Source organism: Diadema antillarum, unplaced genomic scaffold, assembly GCF_040938485.1.
Source record: "Diadema antillarum isolate AM-2024a unplaced genomic scaffold, OU_Dant_1.0 seq00001284_RagTag, whole genome shotgun sequence".
In the NCBI taxonomy this organism is placed as follows: domain Eukaryota; kingdom Metazoa; phylum Echinodermata; class Echinoidea; order Diadematoida; family Diadematidae; genus Diadema; species Diadema antillarum.
This window is the reverse complement of record NW_027272063.1, coordinates 761,014-772,529: the sequence shown is the minus strand read 5'-3', so window position 1 is coordinate 772,529 and position 11,516 is coordinate 761,014. Positions and strand designations below refer to the sequence as shown.

At 37.4% G+C, this 11,516-nt stretch overlaps 1 long non-coding RNA gene across 1 annotated transcript; it reads right to left on the bottom strand.

Moving 5' to 3' along the window:
- Window positions 1–9,580: 9,580 nt before the first annotated feature.
- On the bottom strand, window positions 9,581–11,512 carry LOC139745666 (uncharacterized). The gene is made up of 3 exons (XR_011711904.1): window positions 11,395–11,512; window positions 10,760–10,933; window positions 9,581–10,051 (listed from the first exon to the last, which is right to left on the bottom strand). It is a non-coding gene; the product is annotated as an uncharacterized lncRNA (long non-coding RNA).
- Between the last annotated feature and the right edge of the window lie 4 nt (window positions 11,513–11,516).

Sequence of the window (11,516 nt, the reverse complement as noted above, 5' to 3'; positions counted from 1 at the left end):
TGGTGATCATCAGGAGTAAAATAAAGAAAAGAAGGCGAAATAAATCACAATAGATTTCATACATATTTATGCATATTTATGAGTTGATACATGTTTTTTTCCCCAAGATATTTTGATATTTTTTTCAAGCACAAAAATATCCATGTTTTGTGTAGTACAAGGTATTATGGGTGGAGCACTCTATGTACAGATAAAAACTTTCCTGTTCATTAAAAACAAACAAACAAACAAACAAACAAAAAAGCCCTTAGTCATGTCAATATATTTATACTTGGAACTGCTTAATCTACTAATGACTCTGTGTAATCATAAATGTTGAATAAAAATTAAATCTTCGGACAAATGTCAAGAAATATCCTCTTGTGCATTTACATTATTTTTGCCCAACTGTGCTATGGCATGGGGGGGGGGGGGGGGTGCCCCTAAGGGCCCACCCAATATTATTTGTGTCTTTAGATTTTGTTTTAATTTGTTGCTGTAGTTGCCTGGGATTGTCACTGGTACATTGCAGCAGTATAATAACCTGTTAAATAAATTAGTTCTCTGTAAACCCTACAGCAAAGTATGTGTAACGTCAGTTACTGACATATTTACCTTTAAGTTTTCATAGAACACAAAGAAAATGGACTACTGTTTCATTTCATTGTGTATTTATGACTGATGAACCAAGGTATGACTCCATATCAACTAAATCATTCTGAATGGTCAGAATTATGAAATATCACATAGCTATTCCCAATCATGATTTTGCATGTGTAAACCCTATGGCAAATGTAAGCGTAACGTCAGTTACCGTCATGCCTTCACTGAAATTGGCATGGTGGTAAAAGGAGGCAACTAAAGTGCACATTATTTTGCACACCTGTTCCTAAGAACCTAGGTGTATTGCCATATTAAACACATAAAGGCTAAAAGTCAGGGACATGAGATATTTCCATTTACATCTACACCATAATTTCCCATGTCCTTTTTCCGTAACGTCAGTTACCGACACATTTTCACTTGCTATGTGATAAGAAATGCAGTTTGAGAGAAAAACTTTCCACCTATTTCTTCATTCTCATGAACCTTTTCATCAATGCTAATTGCAAGCCCAAGGTGCTTTCATTCACAAAACTACAAGGTAAACAATTTCATGAAAATCCTTACGTGTAACGTCAGTTACCGTGGAATTGCCCATATGTGACATCAGAAATTGTAGTTGTTCATCTTGTCATCCAGTGATGGCTGTACCAAAAATGCAAAACTTCTTAACTTTAGAACGGATTGTTCAATTTTCTCAAACTCACTTTGATTTGTTCTATTAATATGGCTGCATTCACTCAATCCGTATGGGTTTTAATTCCCTTTAAAGAAAATATCTTGTTTGTGACCTGTGCAATTAATCATACTAATGAATATGCTGGTGGTGCACAACATCTCTGATACAACTTTGCCAATGGGCCAGCACTGACTGTAATCTCCCTAAATTTTGACATGAGCAACATGAATTGTTTGGCAAGGCCATGGAAACATTTGTTTATCTTACCTTCCATCTAATGATCTCACAGCTTTGTCTGCATTTTCTCGGTACATGTAGACCACAAAGGCAAACCCTGGGGGATTTCTGCACACATACACGACAGGGAAGTCAATATGGCCGATGGGGTTAAATGAGTGTGAAGACAAGCTGATGACTTGATTATGGTAATGGTCTACATCACAATTTATGTTTTCATTGTTTATTCCTTCAAGGAAAATGTGCCTAACTTCCTATTTTTAATCACTGTTGCTGTACAATGCGGTGCGTGAAACATGTGCTCAACAACAGCCATATAGCGCCATGTGCTTGTTGCGATGCATTTGGGGCCTATATTGAAAGCATGCTTTGTGGGAATATTTAAAGAAGAATGGATTGAAGGATGCCGTGTACGATAACGAAAACTATAAACTGTTGACAGCAAAATCTGAGATCATAAATTGTATACAGATGAGTTGATTTAATACTAGCATACAACCTCTTGACATCGATATTCAATTTTGACATATAATTCAATTTCTCTCATTAAAAAAAGATGTGTAAAGGGGGTACCTAACTCAGCGGCTAATGTTTGTGAACAAAGTGAATTTTAGGCAAATTTTAGGTTTTGTCAGGATTCAGTAACAGTTGCGATCTGATGAAATTATACGATTCCCAACGTTTGCAAACATTCACCGCGCACAGTTAAAGATATACCCTTTACATATCTTTTGAAAGGTTAACATTTTGAATACATATTATACACCACACTTTGTTCTTGTTTACAGCAAAAAGAACACTAATTCAAATCGTAGAGTTTGTGATAACATAGTCCTATTCTTTAGCGAAGGCTCTCGCTTTCAGATATTCCTATGCTGTTCCATTGGCAGTCCTTGGAAAGAGACTTCATGAACTTGCGATGCTTCTTGATTGCATTCCGTTACTGGAAGTATAGTCACTGACATGCACGCAACGATTATTCAGACAATTACAACAGAGAGAGTGAACCTTATAACATATTCAACAGTTAGTTTCTGCAAATTCTGGTTTTGAAATAGTGTGTGATTTTGTCCGCTTTTTTTTTTTTTTTTTGAAAGAAAAAATTGAGATAAAAAAGTTACATCCATGCACATTCATCTTTGTTTTTCTTTGTTTTTTAGACCCGAAAATTATCTTGTAATAAACTAAACTTTGAATTCCCATAGGTTAACACGAAAAGTACATTGGGATCGGACAATTTTTCTCGTTATGAGTGCATTCTAGTGGTATCCAATCTCGTTGTAATGGGATTTCCCTGTGTAGTGTGTCCATGAGCTGGTAGCTGTGTCCTTTTCCACATGAATATTCCACTCAAGTCTTTAATAATAATAGTTCAAACAGCTGGTAAGCGCATTGTATTCATGAAATGTTAATTTTACTATTGAAGTTCAACTTTGCTGATCTAGGACTGTGAACAAGATGCAATTGAGAAGTCGGAAGGGTGAGGTACCTCACCCAGTTCTCCATAGCCAAGTATATAGGGACAGTGGTTAAAAGTCCCCCTACGCTACAGACAGTGACACGTATTCCGTAGACCGTATGTCAACGGAGTCATCGGAGAGCCGTAAATGTAGAAAAATGATTTTAAAAATCCTCCAGACTGCTGACAGACGGATTTTTCTGTCTAACGACTGCTAACGTTACTTTCATTGCTAGCGTTCATCATTCAGCACTACATGGCGCTCTCGCGCACGTACATCGTTTTCTACACACGCAGTGTGCTCAGTTTCTGAGCCCATTCGCGATGATCGCTAGCTGTAGCAATTATGACAGGGGTGCATTGATATCATTCTTTTCAAAAGTACCGGTAATACGGCCGTACTGCAAACAACATGTTCGAATCACAAACCTGAACTACTTTTGCCATCCTGTATGTGGGTTTGCGTCTGCTACCTACCGCTAGTAGCCCGAGGAGATCGATCTGTTCGGCATGCTAAGTCGAAATTTCGCACTTATTTGTCGTGACCTTGGGTGTATTTTTGTACTTTAACTTAATCCACATTGCGCACAATATGGCAGTATCAAAACTTCACTTTTTTCAAAATTGAAGTGTTTTCTGATTTTTTGAAAGGAAAATTTATCAACCTCATGTAGCTAGGCTCAGTATGTTACAACGGTACACGAAATGGACCTTTAATATTGCAATGCCTGTTTCAGTGAAATTGGCTGGCCCGAAATTGGGAGCCCGTGAAGAGCTTCGCGGTTGCTGCCGGGGGAGTCGCTATGTGTGTTGTGTGATTTACGACTGCCCGCGGACGCCGCGCGCTGGCTCAGCTCTCTACTTATGATGATCGGCAAATCGAAGCCGCTAACAGACTAGTATAAGGGGAAAATCATAAACGTGAAAAGTTATTTAAAAAATGCAAGATTTTTACAAGAAAACGAAAAAAGCGGCTGATTTCAACACTTTTCATGTGTTTATTACCTATCAATCTACGGATAATTGATCTCATTTCATGGCTTGGTGTACATCTGATTTTTATATGAAAACGGCTATCATTGCCAACCAACGAGGCTTTGCTTGCCATACTCGCACAGCAGACCCCAGATCCCCACCATGTCCACTGCGCACTGTTTTTGTAATGATGAATCTGGGCATTTCTTCTTGGTCTGCCATTTGTTTTTTAGTTATCAATACTAACAAGTCCCGATGATGTGAATGTGCGTGGAGGGAGCCCTGTCTGCCCGCCCTGCCACAAAGCCCTGCAATGCAATCCCATGCAAAGAAAGGTCATCGTATTGGTTGATGTTTGTACAAGTACTACAACATCAACAGCAGCATCATTCAATCACTAGTCTAATCATCATTGCCATTTGGTACAGCACCGGCCGACAAATCCTCATACAACATTTTGCCGAACTCTTTTGACATGTACGACACTTACCTTGCGACCCAAATGTCTGTGATAGGTCCAAAACGGTCAAATTCTCTCTCAAGATCATATTTGCCTACTCTGGTCCCAATATCCCCGACGAAAATGCGATAACCTCCGAAAGCTCTGTCAGGTGGAGGAGCCATCTTCTGCGTCACGTAGCCTAAATTAAGTCTTCTATTTTAGTGAAATACTAATCATGGTCGATGTCGATCATAGATTTTCTGTTAATTTGATCTTCCTTATGATTTAATATGCATTAGATTGTCTTAGATAATCAATATTTTAAGACTCAGTCAAATATAAGAATATAGGTATATTTTTTACTCAAGATTATGAAATCATTTGATTACCAATAGATATTTTTGGTCTGAAGAAAGACTATGTAAGATCTGGGGACCCTGCCCTTTCAGACCGCTAGCCCCTGCATGTGCTCACCGGATGCACTCTGCTCTGTTCTGCAGCGTTGCAGATTACCTCATGCCAGATGAGAATCCCTAAGGACCCGAGTGGTTTACGAGTGTCTCCGCCGCTCGCCCCCTCCTCCCCTCCCCCTGTTGTGGTCATGGTCATTAATCGTCAATGCATCTACTGTATTATAGATACATTATACAAATACATGTAATTTTATACCGCACTAACACACAAACCCACCAACACAATGGCAACAAAAACACCGACAGACCATGCAGCATGCAGCGACCTATTATTATTATTATTTTTTTTTTTTTTAAAGGAATGATAAACTACAATCGGGTCATGACATAGGCCATTTTCTTGTAACAAAGTAATTCAATTTATTCTCCCAATTCAAGTTGTCTGTATGATTTACATAACTGTCTGTACAATTATATCAATATTTTATGTTTGTCACCGTTACAAAGACCGTACCATATCTGTGACTTCGCTTTTGATAGTGGCCCTATTATGCCTAAGTTTACCATGTAATTTTTCAGTTAGCCCCTGTTTAATTTAATTCTTGGCAAAACTTGACAATAATTACAGCCTGATTAGAATTGTGTTGCTATATATGATTAGAATTATAGTGGTGTTTCTAGCTTTTTACTGTCATGTACAAATGTTTGATATTGTAGAAGAAGACAAAATGATTTCTCTAAAGCTTGTAAATATGAATATGGAAGAAAAAACAAACTAGCATTACCCATGTTTTCATTTGGTTCATATGTAGGCCTAGATTTTTTTTTTAAATATATGTTTAAAAAATTCTTGCTTGTGTATGATTTACGATCATAAGGACAACAGATCCAATCAAAAGACTGTGATATTTTGCCCTGGCTATTGTATCAATGTTACTCCTTGGATATAACTGTGTTTACTCCGGCTGGATGGCGAATAGAATTCATTGTTGCAATTGATATTGAACGTTTCCATGCTCTCTCTCCATGTAAAAAATTGTTTGCACGACACATTCAATGTAAATGTAAGCATGTGTGCTATTGTGCAGACTGATCTAATAAAGAAAATAAAAAAAGAATGATGGTTAAGAAGAGCATGCATTCTGAATTTTGTGTGGCTTAAGTCATACCTAGGGCGCTAGGGGTGCATCAGTGGAAACTCGATATGGTATAAAGAGGTCTGACACAACAAATACCTCATACATGTGTATAACAAACTGATTTTTCATGGTCCCAGTGAATTTATTTCCTTTGTTTCATATTGTTTGTTGACTACTGATATATAAAAAAATAACTGATATAAAGAACAAATTTTCTTGGTCCCAAGGATCCCATTACCCGGTACACTGAGTTTCCACTGTAGGCCGTACATGATGTTACCATGGATATTACAGAGTACATGTACCTCTCAGTATACATCGTACTCTGTAATATCATATGAATGAAAGCATCAATCTGAGTTAAAGGGATGGTGTTGTATTGGTGGAAGTAAGAATTCAGCTTTTAGCTTTTTGCGAGATAATTAGAAACACATTGGATATTGAAAAAAAAAAGAAGAAGAAAAGGCCTAAAGAAGCACATGCGTGTGTTTCTATACTCTTGCAATATAGGGCCTTACTGGAAATCAGGATCATCAAATTTCAATACCTCTTTAAAAATAGTAAGTCCCGACACTATCTTTTAAGCAAGATTGTTGCAGCAGGGTTCCCTTATACTGATTTTTTTTTCGAAGCATCTTTAGTAATACAATGTATTTTAATGTCTCCTGCACTTGTAAACTGTGTCTTCTCTCCTATGCCATTCAGAGTTGTCATTTCTTAAAAAGTTGATGTTGCTGATTTTATAGCAGTGTAATACATGTACATGTATAGTGTACCAGTACTGTACTTAATTTCCACCAGCCTCCATAAAGAGCAGAATACATATATAGTATATATATATATATATATATATATATATATATATATATATATATATACACACACATATTATATACATGTATATAATATTTGATGGGAAGAAATGGGATATAAGTGTGTACTTGCACATACATGTACATTGCAGACTAATGTGTACATGAGCACATACATGTTAATCCCTCACTCTAGTCACTGCTAATGTCTTAAAGTTGCTGTTTTTGTTTAAGTGGGTGTGGTGAAGAATTTTGAATACAGTAATAAATGTACTGGTTTTCTTCTTTGTTTTATACAGATATAATACACAAATAGACTATTTACTGACACACAATAAAGTTTGATATGGCAACAGTAGACTTTATGATATGTACAAAGTTGAATTGAGTCATGATGCATCAATACAATGTTGGCATTTACATAACCACACATGTGGAGACTCCTTGTGAAAAGATACAGTATCACATCATTGTATTTAAGCACATTTACAAATGCCTCTATGCACAGAACTTTTCTAACCATTGCTTCCATAACACACTTTGACATAAAAGTGTACCATTTAAATACTTTTTATGGCAAAATGAAGCATATGAACCTTCAAAAGTATCATAAAAGCAAAGGTTACCCTGAAAATCATAGATAAAAGTAAAAAAAAGAGGGAAATCTTAGTAAAAAACTAGACAAGCACTTGGACAGTGCACACCTCTGCCAAGCAAGCATCTCATTTCAAACCAGGGGCCCGTTGCATAAAAGTTACTATTATGGTAACTACCATGGCAACAATACTCAACAGCCAATCAAAATCAAGAATTCCATGGAAGTTACCATTGGATGGCAAAGTTACCATAATAGTAACTTTTATGCAACGGGCCTCAGAAATGCAAGCAATTTCCCAATATAAAAATCAAAACCTCCAGTGCGTGCAAATTGAACTCCCAAGTCCATGTGCCATCATCCACTTTTCCTGAAAGTTCCACTCAAATCTGTTCACAACATTTTGAGGCATTTTGTGAACTGACAAGACAATGCTGATGATCACTTAACCTTATTCCTTGGCAGAGGTAAGAAGGAACATGAAGATTTTACGACGACATTGTCACAGATAATACTAGCAGTCAATACAATCATGTAAGTCACACACACAAATTAATAGTCCTGATATTTTGCTTATTTCTGTAATTTGTGTAAGTCACTATCTTTCAATCAACAAAATGCAGATGTCAATGTAACATTTTGGTCCAAACTAGGGATCTCCAGTTGTAGATGCGACATATAAGTTAAATATTTTTGCGTCTATTGCTAGCAAGCAAAGATACAAGAAGAATACTCAATCACTGGTTATGTTCATTCTTGGCCACTAGAATATGTGAGGTTTATGTTAAATGTACTGCTGTAACAACAAATGATTTCATTGGGATGAAATCAGTACCAATATGTGAAGCCAGAGTTGCTGATTTTGAATGTAGCAGCCAACAAAAAAGTTCTATTCACCATTACTGTCGCAAATCTTGTCTTTCCAAGAGAGGACATAGGAACATAACCATTTATAGCCTTGTTAGGTTTGGGCACTGTTTTTTAATGCTAACATCTATTTTGGCCATAACTGGGGGGATTCAGTGTGTCTAACAACAGTTCATTTATGTACTATTTAATGCACCTGACTTGATAACCCATTGAATCTCCTTTTCTCTCCAGTTTTAGATAACATAAGTTTATAGTGTTTTTAAACCAAACGGACATACTGCAGAAATATGTATGAATACAATGCAGGTTTTCCCCTGGGATGTCCTGTCAGTTTATTTTTTATACATGACAAGGCCTCTGAAATTATCATTCATTATAGATAAAAACTTAATTTATTTCACAAGAATTCACCAACACATTTGTTTATGGATTGATTCAGATTCACAGACATTTAATCATTCAAATATCTAGTGATGAGCTAATCTTTTACACTGAAATATATCACAGGTCTATCAAATGGTATTGTGTTGACAGTGTTTATTGCTATGATGGGCAAGACTCAATGCAGTCCTTGGGCAAATCTGCCGGTATGTACAGACAGAGTTCTACATTATCCATGTATGAATTGAATCCAGAAAAAAAGTGGTCACAGCGGGCAAACACTAACCACTGATCATTACCACAAAAAGATTAATCTCCTAATTGCAAGAATACCCAAAGAAATTTCTCATAAAGACTGTACGTGTAATCACCTTTGCTCTTCTAGACACTGAGCTTACATGGATGAACCACCATGTACCATGACAAACTTGCAAGTAGACGTGCCTTCGCTGTTCTCATCACTCTGTCGTGGACAATTTGCTCATAAACCTTTTTCGAAACCTTGCTCAAAGACTCTATCTCATGACCTGATCAAGGGTGAGGACACTTCAGCAAATTCTCCATACAATGATCAACTAGCTAATGTCTATAGTACATTTACATTTGATAACGCTTGTCTCAATGGTGCAAAAATACAACTTACTTCCTTTTAGAAAAATACATAACTTCTCATATTGTAGAGTTTATACCCTTCCTATTCCCTCTCCTACCCCCCCCCCCCAAAAAAAAAAAAGATCCGAGGGTCTCGTGCTCACCTTCAATGCATTCTTGCAGAGTACTACAAGAGGACATTGCAAACTAGGGGGCAGTCCATTTGCTTATTCCATCACACTGGGGGTGGGGGCCTGGTGCCCATTTGAAAAAATTGAGATCCTGCTTGCCTAGGAATGCTACCTGCCAAAAAGAAGATGAACATATAAAAAGTTTATGCACGACGGATGACACACAGCAGATGATGCACGATGGATGACTCAGGAAGGACGCTGCACAATGAGTGGTGACAATAGCTCTTGAGCCTTCAGATTTAAAGGTGAGCTAAAAATCATTAGACGAGTCGACAATCACGACTTTGCAAATTCTGCACTGATGTTGATTTGTGAGGTGACCTGCCCTCACCATCTCCCTGTACTTGAGTCCTCACTGAACTGGACAAAAATTTGGTCCACTCTTTCTGCCCACAGTTATAATGCTGACAGTCATGCTAGGTGTACAGAAAAACATCAGAATAATCTGGAAGGTCTGTTCTGAAGTCATCCAGCTTGGGACTCTCTCATTCACCGAGACCACACATCACGAGAACCAAAATCGCTGCTGTTAAGTCAGCGGTTGTTAGACAGGTGAAAAATTAGGTCCCACAGGCACGGAGTTTGTTTTGCTTCATGTCCATAGTCCATCTCTCAACTATCCACAGGATTATCCTCAATCTTCTCGTCCAGTCTCTCCTCCAAATGTTCATCACTGGGACTCCTGTGGTAAGGAAAGCAACAATACAACGAAACACAATACATTGAAAATGGTTTCCAATTTCAGAAAAACTCAAAACAATGTAAAAATGTAGTGGAAGTGGGTAAGAATTAAGAATATTGTTGTTTTGAAAAACACACACACACACACAAAAAAAAAAAACCCCACTAAAAAATGTTGCTATGCCTCAACCATAATGTAAGGTTTTCCTGATAGGCTCTAGAGTATGTCTCGACAATGTGTGATGACAGTTCTCACATAATTGGCACAAAAAAAAAGAAACTGTAATGTTTGTCACAAATGTGTTGAATTGTGGTTACCATGGCAATGCTTTCTCATAAAAACACACACACAAAAAAAAACATGTCTTGTATATCTACACCTTGATGTCATCATGTACCCTAAGTTTCAACTAAATTTCTTCTAAGCTGTAGGAGTTCGCGAAGCAAGATTTGCAACGGACTGCCTGGACCGCCCAATCAACCACAAGCTGATTTCCTATATATGGTACCACCTTATACACTTTGTGTGTTTGCAGTAGTATAATTACCGATATAAACCAATTTCGATGCTCAAAATGAACAATGATGAATGTGTGGCAGTCTGAAAACATGAAAAAAAATTACAGCCTAAGTGAATTAATAGCGAAACAGTAAATACATGATATGGCACTTCCCATGATAAAACTGCCGAAAAAAACACAATACTCACCAATCAATCAGGTCTTCAACATTGGGCACAGCAAAGGCTTCCTCGCTTATATCCCAATGGCCGTTGCCATGGTCACCATCTCCATCCCTGTTCACACTCCTGTGGCCTCCTGCGCTCCTTTCGCTACCTTGACGGTTCCTAGACCCCGATGATGATCGCTCATGTGATTTTCTCCTAGAAAATCACAGAGGAATGTACAATGAGATACACACATACTTAAGTAATTGGTAACATGGTCTCCAATGAGACTCTTCGATTAACAAATCAATAACGTGTCCCACCCCTGAACAAATTTTGGTGATTTGATTTTTTTCATCTTGTAGAACTGCATCACAACTGCATAAGATAATCTACTGATATTTAAGGCATCAATGGTTGGCATGGAAGAGCTAAAAGCAAACAAGGTGTCATACTTACAAAATTCCAAAATAAAGAGCAGCCTGATGTGAGGCATTCTATCAAATTATGAGTTGATCTAAAAAAATAACAAAACAAATAAATAAAATTAAAAATGTGGAAAATAAGGGACTGTTTGTTACATCCCCCTAGCTTTATAAGGCTCCACTTCAATAGCATTTGTTAATAATTTTCGTTTTGTTCTTTTTATTCACATGAGGAATTGTCATGAATCTTACTTTGAAGTTTCATTAGGTGCGGCAGAGTTTGATCTGGATCTTGGTCTGGACTGCGCAGGTGACTTTGATCTTGTAGGAGTGCCAGATAGAGATTTGTGCGGTCGCGAGTGAGAGTGGGATCG